General features: G+C 47.5%; 1 protein-coding gene across 2 annotated transcripts in view; it reads right to left on the minus strand.

Annotated features, from left to right (window-relative positions):
• Positions 1–13,286, minus strand: part of SPOCK1 (SPARC (osteonectin), cwcv and kazal like domains proteoglycan 1) — a 522,198-nt gene that overhangs the window by 91,680 nt on the left and 417,232 nt on the right. The gene's annotated exons all lie outside the window — the stretch shown is intronic.

Here is a 13,286-nt window from a genome sequence, read left to right on the forward strand (position 1 = left end):
GAGTTTCACTCTTTTTGCCCAGACTGGAGTACAGTGATGTGATCTTGGCTCACTGCAACCTCTGCCTCCTTGGTTCAGGCAATTCTTATGCCTCAGCCTCCCAAGTAGCTGGGATTACAGCCGCCTGCCACCACGCCCGGCTAATTTTTGTATTTTTAGTAGAGATGGGATTTCACCATGTTGGCCAGGCTGGTCTTGAACTCCTGACCTCAATGGATCTGCCTGCCTCGGCCTCCCAAAGTGTTGGGATTAGAGGTGTGAGCCACTGCAACAAGTGTCAAATCTTAAGTATGGGTATACAGTATGCAGTGCATTATTCTTTAAATGCTCTATACATTGAATAATTATTAAACTAATAGCCAGGGAAATAAAATTTAACTTGCTTTGCCCTGTGGTGCTCAGAAAACCCTTCCCAGAAACCACTCCTCTTTTCCCTCCCTAAACTCCTCACTCCCCAGTGGCTTGCCACTCCCAGCTGTTGCAATTACTGTCCCTCCTGCAGCTGCTCCCTAGAGGGTGGCTCTCAGGGAAGGGACTGGCTTACACCTGGTAAAGAGCCGACCTTCAGTAAGGATCTGTTCACAGGACGAGTGACTGAGGTTTTCCCGGAGCACAAAATGCTCTTAATTGATATCAGCAATTAGCTTTGCTCATTTTCTCACCTTGTTTATCTTGTCAGTGATTTAGCAAACCCTTTTCCAGTGAGCGAGGAGGTTTCAGTCCAGTTCATGTACAGATTGTCACAGGCTTGGTTTTAGAGGCAAGGCTGAATAAAGGTTCTCTAAACTGTGTAACAAAACCAGTGGAGAGTCTTGCCGTCTTCCAGGTAATGCATCCCAGAGTGACCTGCACCTTGATGAGGAGCACAGCCCTGCTCTGCACGCGCAGGCCAACCCCCCGCAGGCTGCTGGCCTCTGCTTTAAGCTCCCCAACTGTACACAAGGGGAGCTGCCTGGACTCGCCTTCACTGTTCTCACTTCTGAGCCTTTTCCCTGTTATCTCCTCTACCTGGGATTTTCTGAGGACTGGACACTATTCCAGCTTTTTAAATTTCTGTAGGATTTTTTACTCATCTGAGATTTTAGAGAACAGTGCAGATAAGGAAGGACTTGGAGTTCCTGAGCCCGTCATCCTCTCAAGGAGATGGCCGATCCCCTGGAGGGAGGACAGCCTGGTGTCCTTCAGAGAGAGGGGACCATGCACAGCCTCGCCAGGCAAGGCCTGGATGCAGCAGAGAGCCCAGATCCAAGCGGCTCTCAGTGAAGGCACACATTCGAGGGCCAGCTGCGGCCCTCCCCTCTTCCATGCCGGCCTCCAGTGTTTTCCTCCAGGAAAGCTTCTTTGAGGCTCCTGCCTCCATGCCCTGGGACAATTTTCCCATTGCACTCACCACACTGGACAGTGCTTATCTGTTTACATATCTACTTCTTGAAGGAAATAGGTGTCTTTGACTAGATCCTAGCATATCACAAGTACAGATGCTCCTAAGTTACTATGGGATTACACCTCAATAAACCCATCTTAAGGTGAAAATACCAGAAATCGGAAGTGCATTTAATACATCTAACTTACCAAACATCATAGCTTAGCCTAGCCTACCTTCAATGTACTCAGAACACACATTAGCCTACACTGGGGCAAAATTATCTAACATAAAGCCTACTTAATAATGAAAGGGAGAATGTCTCATGTAATTTATTGAATACTGCACTGAAAGTAAAAAACAGAATGGTTGACGGGGAGCCAAAGCAGAGTTTCTACCGAGTTCGTATCCCCACTGCACCACCCTAAAGTCATAAGGTCTTCAGCTGAGCCATTGTAAGTCAGGGACCATCTGTGTTTAATACAGTTTTTGTTTATTTATGGGATACACCTTATATAACCCTATGTGAGAGCAGGTATTAATATATTTGTTCTGCAGATTAAGAAACTGAAACTAGAGAAAGCAAATGACTGCCTCAGGGACACAAGGCTTCTAAGTGGCAGATTTAATTTTTAATCCAACACCTTCTCTTCTGCCTAGTCCAGTGCTATGTATAATGACTCACAGACTTCTACAACAATGAGGGGTTTGGCAAAGCCTTTACAAGCAACCTAAGGGGACAGAGAGGAGAGGGAAATTATGCCCAGAGCTAGAGAAAGGGAGAGAGGATGGGAGGTGCCCTGCTGGAGGCTGTGTGGTGCTGACCTGCAGGGAAGGAATAGAGCCGGCCAAATGGAAGCCTTGCTTGTCAACTGTGACTTGTCACTAGTGATCGTGATGTTATTCAATGCCACTGCAACATGTTGCAATGAGCTGAGCCAACTTACAGAAGTGAAGCTGATCAGGTCGTGTGGCTACCTTCTGTGTTCCAGAAGCTGACAGCACCCAGACTTAGCCTCTCCTGGAGGCGGAAGAGCTTGCAGCTATTCCTTGCTAACAGATTAACTGTCAAGTTGATCATCAGAGCTCTCCTGAGCAGTCCAGAGTGGCCCAGCCAGGGCCTCGGAAGACAGTTCTGTTCACAGGATCAGGCCTGTGAACTTGACTCCTACCTGATGCAAGCTCCTTCAAAGAGCTGTTCATGCTCACACACCCCAGGGCCACGTATAAGCTGTGCCTCAAAAGTGAACAGGAAGAGTTGCTGAAATTAATTCATCATCTTCCCAGAAACTCTAGAAAGTTAGGGACTATCACTTCCATCTTACAGATGAGAAGGAAAAGAGTAAGAGAGGAAGAGACACGAATAAGAATGAAAGGAGAGAGCAAGAGAAAAAAGCTGTCAAGGAGGCATGGCAGAGGGGCGGAGGGAAGAAAAGGGAGAAGAAATACAAGGAAGAAAGCAAAGGAGATGTTTCAAGTATAGAAAAAAGCACAAAACATCCCAGAGAGACTGGGGAGGTGCAAGAGGCAGTGTGGGAGCAGAGGCCTTGTTCACACGTCTCTCGCCATCCTGGATATGTGGGCTCAGGCAGCGCTAGGAGAGAAGAAGAGGATGTTCTGAGGGGCTAGCACCTGCTTAAAATTGTCTCTGCTGCTATAAATGTCCTTGAGATCCCTGTCTCTGCAGCTGTCCTGGTTTCCTTGGAGGGGACCCAGCACACAGTAAGCCTACCCTCCATGCTGCCTGTTCCCCACTGGCTGGGGCAGTTGACTCCACAGTCAGAATTCACCGGAGGTGGGGGCAAGTTGAGGTGGCACCCAATTCTATCTTGACTCATGCCTCTCCAGCTGTGATGGTGGGTAGAAAGCTCTCTGCTCAGGACCTCTCATTGCAAACCTAGTAGGGAATTTGACACACAGGGTGCCACTGCTTACTGGGGTTAAAGGCAGTCAACTTTACATCACCTGTCCAAATCTTCATTTCCTTCTCACTAAAGATAAGCCCTACTTCCTGCAGCCATCCAGGGAGAAGAAAGGATAACTAGTGATCTCTAGATCCCCAGTGCCTGGCAGCATTCCTGGCACATGGTAGACAATGAATCGTTGCTACTTCCTCTATCCCCCAAACCCCACATTCATTCCTTTCTTCCTCCAATAGCTTCTCCACACTGGAGTGATCTTTGCAAAATGCAAATGTGTTTGTGACACCCTGCCCCAGCTTACAACCATTCCTCGTATCCTGCTATCCTCAGACAAAACGTAAAGATTTTTAGCCCAGCAGAAAAGGTCCCCAGAGATCTGTACCCCACATCTCTCTCCACCCACAGCCCTTATGTCTCTCCAAACACATGCTTAGTATGACCCAGTGTGCAGACCATGCTCACTCCCCCACCTTGGTCTCCTCTGCCATGTCCCTCAAGGCTTCCTCTTGGATGCTCTGCTTTGTCTACAGCTCCCCCAGGAACCTGCAGTAGGCATTCCTAGGTACTTCCAGCACCTGCCCACCTCTAAGACTCTGATCTCTTGCCCTGTAGTTCAATGACAGCTTTCTTGTCTCTCTCTTATGAGCTCCATGAAGACTAGGTTTTAACTCAGCCCCAGTGCCTAGAAAATAATCTGAAAAAGAGTATGTACTAAATAAATGTTGGACAGCTACACAGATGCATGGGCAGGAGGATACAGGAACAGCCCCTCCCATCTAACCACCTGCTAAGCAATCGACACAGCTCTGTTGTCATCTCCAATGCACTTGGCCAAATGAGGTCATCTCTCACTATCCAACTCCAGGCTTCGATACTCCTTGGCTCCATGAATAGCATCCAGACGGTCACAGTCCAACAGATGCAAAGCTTTGACTGTCTCTCCTACCATCCCTTCTGATTCTCCCCACTTACTGGAATGTCCTACCAAATATTCCAAACTAACATTTTCCTCTCAAGCCATGATCAAAACTCAAGTCCTCCCTTTTGAGGCCAATCACCATCTGGTGCTGATCCTGCTTCTTCAACCACACTGCCCTGACTCTTCAACATGCAGCAATCCTTCAACAGCTGTCCTCTCCCTCGCCCCGGTCCCTGCTTCACTCTGATGTTGTCCTCATCTGAATACCTCCTTCTTTTCCCATCCCAAACCTTCCCCACACACGCATGTCCTCCTCTAGACACTTCCCTGACCACTCCTCCTCCTGTAGGCTCACGCCCTCGGCTCCAGCCCACCCCACTCAACCACACACAGCCCCATGCCTGCTCCTCTGGTTTCCTCTTGCCCTCTAATATTTTCTTCCCAATTATAATCTAGCTGCTAGACCTCAGGATGTGTCATCTGTCTATGTGTTCTTCATAGTACAAATACGAACACTAAGTATATTTCTGTCCTTCACAGTGCTGGTAGAAATGGCTTCTAAGTCTTCATAATATATATAAAATGTAATATAACTAACCATGAACCTGGCATTGTGCTAACATTTTTACATATATTTTCTCCTTTGATTTTCACCCTGGCCCCTATATGATAAAAATAACCATCTTACACACGAAGAACATGTGTAAAAATGATAATAACATCCAACTTACACATCTGAGGCTCACAGATGTGGTTTGACCAGTGAAAGCCAGCTGTAAGCTGCGAAGCCTGAATCCAAATGCAGCCTATCTGACTCTAAAGTCTGTGCTCTTAATTAAATCTTAAGTCTCAAGTCAAAATGTTTTCTGAAGTTTACTCAGGTCAATGTTTTCACAGTGTTTGGGGCTGTGCTGACAATGGTCTTTCCTGTCAGCTGATGGTGCCAGCAGGAACCAAACAAACAAAGCCGAGTCACATAAATGGTAGGGAATTCTCTGAGAACTGTACCAAGGTGGTGCACACTCGGAGTTACAGTGTCCCTCCCAGATGTCTCTACAGGACCCCTGCCATGATGTCACTGAAACAAGGGCTTCACCAGGGTGGAGAACTTTGTCTTTTCATTCCCAGATGCACCCCAGGCACCTAGAACCCAGCCAGCACACAGTAGGTGTCCTTTAATTATTTCTTGAATAAACGAATGAATGAATGAGATAGAAAGCAAGCCCCACAAAGCCCTTCCAGACCTCTGACCAAAGAAGGAACAAATTTCTTGATGAAATGAGGGAAGAAAACTACACATAGTGTAAGTAGCTAAATCAGAGAGAGCACTTCACAGCCACCGGAAGGCACAGGTGAGATGACCACGTCACTCATGAAAAGGAAGGTCAAAGCGAACAGAGGTTACATCAGATCTATAACTGCTACAAAGCAGCCCAGTAATGGCCTCTTTTGTAACTTCAAACCTATTTTACTGGTTCTGAACTCCCAAGGATGCAGGCTTCATAAGTACTTTATCATTCAGAGCTCAGACAACGGTGAGGCCAGCTACTCTGTTCTGATCACACAGCAGGGAGGGCTGCATCTCCTGTCCACGGGCATCTCTGCAGATCAGCCTTCTGAGGGGCGTTCCTGGCCTGGGGTCTGTCCTCTTCATGCTGTCTGCATTTCTTTGTCGTAACTAACACACTGTAGAGGGCAGGCTCCTAAGCCTTAGTTTCTGAAGCAGTGACCTCTCTTAGAGTCTCTGCATAAAAACACCTCTCCTCGCTTACCTACAGAGACTTCACAGATAAGGGAGAAGAAATGCAGTTGGAGACACAGTAACAGCAGGTTTTTAAAGTGACAGAGAGGCAATACTCCATCCCTAGTTGCCCCCAGAGCACTCTGAAAATGGAAAAACAGATACTAGCTAAGTACATCCACCAATTTCTGTCCAAAGCTGACACTTCCCAAGGTAAACAAAAGCCATTAAAATCTCACCTTGGGCGGACATCAGATACCCATCACCAGCCATTCGGCCTGCTTTACTTCTGCACTTCAGCCCAATTTCTTCCTCTCTCCCCTCTCTCTTGCTCTAAAAAATAAACCCCAAATATCTTTCTGAATAAAGCCTGCATATGTCCACAAGAGCCAACAGAAACGAAACCACACATAAAGGTGACCAAAAACACCAAAGCAAACTTCTGACCAAATGCAACAAGATTAAAGTGATATTTTTTAAATGAAACAGTAACTTAAACTGCTTGATTTTACCGCTTAGAGATGAAAGACGCTGTAGTGCTGAATGAAAAAGCCATACAACTCAAAGAGGACTTTCTTTGCTTGGCATCACTCTGTGAAAAATACGTTTAAGTAATAAAATGCCCTTGCAAGAATTGATTCTCTGATGATGGAGGTAAGGTGTGAAAATGGTTGAGGGCTGGACAGAGACTGTCATTTTTCCTTTCTTTTGATTACACAGTTTTTCTGGAGCATGTCTGATCTCATTTCTCCCAGAGCCTGATAAAAGGAGAGCTGAATAGGTCAGGTGCCCCACCAGTCATCAGCCCTGATGACTGCGAGGCAAGTTGTGTGCTGATGACTCTCACCACTTGCTCCGTGGGCAGTAATGGCCAACTCACGTGGTTCATGCAGAACCCACTCTCCTTTTGTATTCACTTTTGAGGCCAGAACTACAGCCCCAGTGATCCTGAGATGGCCGTGATTTGAGCAGGCAAACTCACAAGGCTGGTTGGGATGCAGACATCTGATATGGGAAGGCAAATAGCTGGGTAACTTCTTAGTGTACACAGAAAGAAGCAGATCCAGAGCCAGGAGGCCAGCCCATGGGGACAAAGGGAGGAGAGACATGCCAGCTACTTGCAACAAGATCCTGGGATAAGATGCCATGAGCCTAACCAGGTGGGTAGGGATGCTTATGGAGAAAGATCCATGGAGAAGCAACTGGCATGGGTGCAGACAGGAGGGTTGAGAATAAAAACCCTGTGAAACCGGGGCAGGCAGTCAGAGACAAGACACCCATGGAAGTCCTTGTGAAGATTTCAGGGAATGGTGACACTGGATGAGAATGCATGACAAGCATCCAGGTTTTTAGGAAATGAGATGCAAGAGAAGCAGCTGGCACAGCTTTTGAGGGTCAATCAGCCTTGATTTCCATCTTGGCTGCATGCTTGGGCATGGAACAGAGCCAGGAAGGCCCCAGAGTCTGAGCTGGGCCTCAGTCTACAGAGGCCTAAGCAAAGTGGGGCAGCTTCAAAGACCCAAGAGCTCATTATATATTCAGTCCTCAGCTCCAAGCTTTGCACTAGCCTTCTCTTCCCCTGATTTCAAAGTTAGGAAGTTCAAACTAGTCTCCTCCCACCCCTACCAAGTTTCCACTTGCATATTTTGATGTCAGTCCGAATCCTGTGTTAATCAGGCCAAAATTCATTAATGAAGGCCAACTGTGATCTCCAGGAAGCTAGCTGCTCTCCATCTAACATAATCTGTCTTTCATACAGCTGAGTGGTTTCTCAAACATTCTAATACCAAGCTCTGGGGGGTGGAGGGGACTTCGTGAACAAAATAGAACAGCTCCTGTCTCTTGATGCCCGTTGCAATATGTGCGCTCCCGTTTCAGGGAATTCTGCACTGCAAAGTAATAACGAGCACTCACGTTGTGGCGCCCTCACCATGTCATTGCCACAGATAATTAAGCTCATCAATTATCTCCTTTCCTTCACTGCCTTAAGACGATGTCACTGTGAGCTCACAGGGAAGCCAATACATCAGCTACTCAAATCCTCAAAAGCCACACTGCTGACTTCCCAGAGCAGCAGAGTAGTGAAAACAGAGGCTCTAAACAAACTAACCTGGGTTCGAATCCTCCCTGGCTCCAGCCTTACATGCTCTGAGAAACTTAAAAAACCCTCCTATGCTTTAGCTTTCTGATCTGTGAAATGGGGGAAACCATGGTGCCTCCCTCAATGGGCAGTGACACTGCATTTATTCAGCTGATATTTGTTGAGCACCTATTATGGGCCAGGTAGTGCTCTGGTTGCTAGGGATACAATGGTGAATAAAACAGGCAAGACTGTTGTCAGCTTGGTGCTTACATTCTAGAGAATAAAGAGAGGTATTAGAAAAAAAAGTTAATGTGTATGAAGTATTTGGCACAATGCCAGACACAGAGTACTTTCTCTGTGACAGCTGGAGACCACAGGTTACATTTGGAACACACGTCTCCCCACTACCCAGCCTATGGAGGGAATGGGCATTCTTAAAGCCTTGACCTTGGGGCATTTTGCCAGGCTTCTATCCCTCCAGTGTGGCAGGAGTCAGCTACAATGCAGTAAGAATCCTACTGGGCTCTGGAGCAAGGCAATATCATCAGAGGAAGGAATTTGGAGACAGACAAATCTGGTCTCAAATCCCAGCTCTTGCTTGCCTGTAAGTGACCTTGAGTCTGTCACTTACGGCTTTGAGGCTTAGTTTTTATATCTGTAAAATGGGAATAATAATAGCACCTGCCTCTTTGTGTTACAAGGATTAGCCAGGATCATCATGAGAGTTGAGCTCAGTGCCTGGCACAGGGTAAGTGCTCATCCCCCTCTGCCAGCCCCACCTCCACCCCACGGAGACTCAGGAAGCTACAGCTATTATGGTGCCTCCATCCCACTTCTGAAACTGTGCCCAGAGTACCTAAGTCACTTCACTTGTTGCCCACAGCGATGCAGTAAATTCCATCCCCTCAAGCTGGCCCTGCCTCCTTCTGCTTGCTAAGGGTAGCCCTGAGCAGCAGGACACACTCAGAGTGGCAGAGTGGTGTGGGGATCGCAAGTCCAGGGCAGTGCACCACCCATAACTTCCTGCTCAACCTGGGGCCATGCCATGGATAATGCCTTTCTTCTCCCCTGCCAGACTAAGCTCCAGGAGGGCAGGGACTTGAGCACCAGTACCAGCCAGGGGCATTTCTAGGGCACAGGAAACACATAAGGGATGGAAATGAGGCCAAGTAGGATCAGTGTGGCTGGGGCATTGGGAAACCACTATGAGAGAGGGATGCATCTGATAGTCTTTGATGCCCTCACCAAAAGTCCTAAGACACATTTGTGAAAAATGAATGCTCTGCTAAAGATTTCGTAGTGCCACAGAGGTGAAGGTTATACCACAGTGCCTTACCAAACCTTAAAAAGAAAAGAAAAGAAAAGAAAAGAAACTATTAGCTCCTTTTATCACCACTGAAAATCCTCTCAGCTGCCACTGACCCAGGCCTGCCTTCACCTTTCCATGCCAACCCCACTACACCGCTCCATATGCTTCTCCTCAGAGTCTTTACACCCCTATCCCTCTAAGGAAGCAAAGTACTCGCTTTGGGATACATCGGCATCAGAAGACAAGAGACTTATACAAAGAAAAAAAAAAAGCACCATCACACACACACTGTTTGCATTTATAACCAGAACAAAGCAATAAAATGTGTTAAAATTGAAAATAAAAATGTCCCATGTATGTAGAAGATAACTAAATATGTGATTCTAAAGGAAAGAACCTTCAGCCTTGAGAGTAACAAGCCACGTGAGGAGGTGGCAAGGCACCTCAGGGTTGGAGGGTTCCCTAAGTGACAGCACCAGGGTTGTCCGGAGATGTCCCACCCAACACTCACAGAGCCAGCGGCAAGGACAGCACAGCATGAAGCAGGCCTGAGGGTAGCTGTCAGAAAGGACCTCTGCGTTACTAGAAAGGAAAAACCATGATTTAAATTTAGGGCCATCACCAACGACAGCTCTGAGGCATTTGCGAGGCAAGAGCAGAAAGTGACATTTCCCCAGGCAGCAGCTCAGCCCCAGTGAGATGATCCCACTCACCATCTGCGCACAGAGCTGCTGGCCATGCCTCTTCCAGAAGGAAGCAGGGACTGACAGGGAGGCCTGTGGGGAGACGCCTTTAGAGAAAGAGACCAGTGTCCTGGAAAACACAGAACGGTTTGGGTCTCCACATTGGGGAGGAAGAACATTCACCTTTTGCAAGGGAATGAAGGAAGATCAAGCCAGATCTACACCCATGAAAAACGAAAAGCCAGCTCCAATCCCAGTCAGTCATTCCTGAACGCCTAATGGTGATAATGATGACAGAAACTGAGTAATAAGTGCTAAAGTTGAGCTTTGCATCCATTAGCTCATCTGATCCTCTTAATAAACCTGTAAGGTAAGCATGCTTGGTTCTTAAACTACTTGCCAGTCTGATGGGTAGAAAACGATATCTCACCATTGTTTCTGTTTACCTCCTCACCCAAGGCAAAAGCCATTCCTCCCTGCCTCTACAGTGTTATTCCAGGCTGGGGTCATAGGCTCTTCAGCGACAGACTGACAGACCTTCAATGTTTTTTGCAACATCATACTTGAGTCCTGGTTCTCCCATCTATTAGATGTGATAGTACCTATTGCAAATGCTGTTTTAAGGCAAATGAAATAAAACATGCTCAGAGTATTTAGCACAGGAACTCCCCATCTGACCCATCTCCCCTTTTCTCACTGGGTTAATTTGATGCTTGAAGGCAGAGCACACCTGACCCTCCAGACCTTTTGCCTGAGCTCCCAGGCTCCTTCCTTTTGCCTCTCCCTCCATCTCTCACTGCATCCCACACTCCCTAGCCACAAAGTTTCACTTAGGGACAAAGTAAGCCACCCCCAAGGTTACAAGATGTCAAAGGCTTACCTTCCACCTTCTAGCCCTCACCTAGGTGGGGCTAGTAACTGGGCAAGGACAGTAGTAGCATCTCTGCTGGGAAGACACCGCACCCAGGCCACAAAGGCAGCCCAGGGAGGAGCAGCACTCAGCAGCCCTCAAGGAGGAGGTCATGAAAGAAAGGCTCAAACATGAGGGCCTAGGCTCTTTGTTTATTCTGAAGGTAGGCAAAACCGTCCTCTAGAAGGCAGAGCACAGTCTACAGAGCCTAAATTGAATAAAGGCCTTCTCGGGAGGTGGCTTGCTGGGGCTCTGTACGCCCAAGTGGAATGAGCAGACAAGGCATTCACTCCTGTCACCATTCCTGCATCCATTGAGTAGGTCATGCAGGCAGTACCTCCGCAGCCCCTGGAACATGCCTGATGCCGCTAGTCACTGAAGCTACCAACCGAGCAAGATGATGGCAGACTCAATTCCTGCTCCCAGAAAGTTTAAATTTTAATGGGCATGTTTCAAGTGACAAATGACGAAAAGAAACACTTAGCTTTCTACTACACCTTATTCTTAGTAAAGTCCTCTCCCTTCTAAGTTTTTTCTTTTTCTGTGCATCAAGCTTTTAAGGGACTTAGGAAGCCAGCTGCGTTTGATGGATGGAGAAACTGAGACTCACAGAAGTCACAGGATTTGCCCAAGGTCACTGGGATGATACGAAGTACAGCTGAGACTTGAATATAATGTTTGCTGAGTTCCAATCAACTGCTCTTGTTATGTAACAAGCTGTCATTTCCCCAGCAACTAGAGAAATCCTTGTAGATATTTGCTGGGATGAATTGATACAATAAAAAGCCACCAGAGAAGCTTCCTACAGGGAATGGTGAAGGGAGCTGGGCACAGTCTTTTTTCTTTCCCTTCCAACTGATTAACTGCAGCAGGGAGGGAGGTGTTACTAGGTGGGCTCCTTTCCTCCCTCCAGGTGAAGTCCACATGTGCAGCTGCATCTGGAAGGGCTGACTGCTGCAGGAATAGGTCTGGGCATGAGCTCAGGTGCATGAACTCAAAACAAGTCAGTATCTCTCTCTGCTTCAACATCTTCCTCTAAAAAGAGAACCAGTACCACTGACATCTTTGGGCTATGTGCTAAGTGAGATCATAGAAGTAAAGCTCTCAGCACTGGGCGGCACTCAGAATACAGTAGCCAGTTTATCATTATTATTGTCATCGGTAATACTGTTATTCAGGTCATCGAGTTCACTAAAAGAGCTACCTCCCCGAGGCCTCTCAGCCTCAAAAATCCTGCAACTTGGGACCTCTGCAGGGCAGGGAGGACCGGAGACGGCCTGCAGCATCTCTTCCAGCGAATACTGCAGTGTGTGTCCCAGGGCAGGGCCCTGGGGAGCACTAGGACCTCGGTGTGCAGGAGACACTGAGGTAAGGAGCCCAGCCTGTGCTGGATCTTTCAGGGGTATTAGGGAAGGTTTTCCAAGCCCTGTAAGAGGGAGAACGCTGAGAAGGCCCAGAAAGGAGGTCAGGAAGCAGGGAGGAAAAAAGAGAAAAAAAGTGTGTAAACCAAGGGAAACACAAGGGTGGCTCTATCTAAGAACTTCTCACCCAGGATTTCTGCAAAAAAGGACTGCCGACACTACATGCTTTCTGTAAGCCTGCTGGTGCCCAGAAGCATCTGCCACTCTCTCGTGTAAAGCACTTAGGTGGAAGTAGGAAGACTTGGGTTCCAGTCTGTGCTTAGACAATAACCCAGCTTCTCAGGTCTAGTTTCCATGAGCGTGAAGATTGCTGGGGGTCAGGGAGTAGGGACCACAGGAGGCTGGACTGGATGGGTTCTAGGCTTCCCTCCATGCCTTCATTAGCCACCAGAACTTCCTGCCTCAAGACTAATCTGCCAGGCGCGGTGGCTCACGCCTGTAATCCCAGCACTTTGGGAGGCCAAGGCAGGCAGATCATGAGGTCAGGAGTTTGAGACCAGCCTGGCAAACATGGTGAAACCCCATCTCTACTAAAAATTAGCTGGGCATGATGGCAGGTGCCTGTAATCCCAGCTATTCGTAGGCTGAGGCAGGAGAATTGCTTGAACCTGGGAGGCAGAGGTTGCAGTGAACCGAGACCGTGCCATTGCACTCCAGCCTGGGTGACAGTGTAAGACTTCATCTCAAAAAAAAAAAAAAAAAAAAAAAAAAAAAAATACTAATCTGGGTCCCTCTCCAGGGAGAGGTTACAGTTTCTATTCCTACAAAGCCTCTCCCAAAATGTGACTGAAGTCTCAGAGCAGTGTCATGAACTTGAAGGCACATCCTTCTCCTGCATATTTTTCAGGTAAACCTTAACTTCTTAACCGCATTGGTTTTAATGTGAGCTGGTTGTATGCTTTCCTTTGCTCAGCAATCTCTCACATACTTGAAAG

The sequence above is a fragment of the Sapajus apella genome, unplaced genomic scaffold (genome assembly GCF_009761245.1).
Source record: "Sapajus apella isolate SASKATOON/1434 unplaced genomic scaffold, GSC_monkey_1.0 scaffold71, whole genome shotgun sequence".
NCBI lineage: Eukaryota > Metazoa > Chordata > Mammalia > Primates > Cebidae > Sapajus > Sapajus apella.